This window comes from Triticum urartu, chromosome 2, assembly GCF_003073215.2.
Source record: "Triticum urartu cultivar G1812 chromosome 2, Tu2.1, whole genome shotgun sequence".
NCBI classification, from domain to species: Eukaryota; Viridiplantae; Streptophyta; class Magnoliopsida; order Poales; family Poaceae; genus Triticum; species Triticum urartu.
Window position 1 is genome coordinate 445,806,053 of NC_053023.1, and position 1,604 is coordinate 445,807,656.

Here is a 1,604-nt window from a genome sequence, read left to right on the forward strand (position 1 = left end):
AGGAAGATCAAGACGACGGGCATGATCATGAAGATGAAGATGCCGGAGCAGACGACGATGGAGGCTGGGTGCAGGACCCTCATATTCAAGAGCTGCTTCTCAAGCAGACGGATAAGGCAAGAGCTGCCGCCCGAGAGAAAGCCAAGCTGGATCAACTGGAGATAGACGCGGTTACTCCATTGTATGAAGGATGCAGGCCCGAGGATACCCGCCTGAAAGTAACGCTCATGGCTCTGGAGATGAAGGTAAAACACAAAATGACCGACGCATGCTTCGACGAGAACATGTCATTCTGGCACGAACGTCTTCCCAAGGGGAACAAGTGCCCGATCAGTTTCGAGGAGGCGAAGAAAATCGTGTGTCCTCTGGATTTACCGCACGTGAAATACCATGTGTGCATGAACAATTGTATCATTTATCAGGACGAGCACGCGGAGTCTACCATATGTCCGGTGTGTGGCGTCACTCGATACAAGAAGAGGAAGAAAGCTCCTTGAAAATCGGTGTGGTACTTTCCGATCACTCCTCGTCTGCAGCGGTATTTTGCGGACCCTAAGGTAGCAAAGCTCCTGCGTTGGCATGTGGATAGGGAGGAGAAGAAGCGGGAAGATGACGGAAATGATCCGGAGATAAATAAAAAAGACAAGATGCTGAGTCACCCTAAGGATGCGAGCCAGTGGCAAGCGTTGAACTTCGAATACCCAGAATTTGGGAAGGATCCAAGGAACATCGTGCTGGGCGCGAGCACCGATGGAGTCAATCCGTTTGGCAGCCAGAGAAGCACACATAGCACCTGGCCTGTGTTTGTGTGGATGTACAACCTTCCCCCCTGGTTGTGCATGAAGAGGAAGTACATTCACATGAGTATGCTAATTGAAGGGCCGAAACAACCAGGGAACGACATCAATCTGTATCTGGGGCTGCTGAAGGAGGAGCTAGACACGCTATGGAAAACGCCAGCCAATACGTGGGACGCCGCAGAGAAAGAATATTTCCCTATGAGAGCCGCACTGCTCACGACGGTGCACGACTATCTCGGTTACAGATATCTCGCGGGGCAGGTGGTCCACGGATTTTCTGGATGCGTAAGGTGCATGGATGACACAACGTATCGCCAGCTAGATAGAGATCCCGGGTCTTTGAAAACCGTGTTCATGGGACATCGAAGGTGGCTTCGCGACGATGACCCGTGGAGGAAACGCAAGGATCTGTTCGATGGTGAAACCGAACCCCGAAAACGCCCGTGTACGAGGAGCGGCGAGGAAATAGACGAGCTGTTGAAAAATTGGAAAGACTGCCCACTGCCAGGAAAGAAGCAAAAGGCGCCAGAGCCGAGAAAGAAGCAAAAGGCGCCAGAGCCGCTGCTGAAGGTATGGAAAACGAGGTCTGTTTTCTGGGACTTGCCGTACTGGAAGATCCGCCGTGTGCCTCACAGCCTTGATGTCATGCATATCACGAAGAACGTGTGTGAGAGTCTGCTTGGTACCCTGCTAAACATGTCAAAAATGACCAAAGATGGGCCGAAAGCAATGGGCATCAGGAAGGAGCTTCACGCTAATGATGATGATGATGATGATGAGGCGAAGCAGGACACAGAAAGTCGT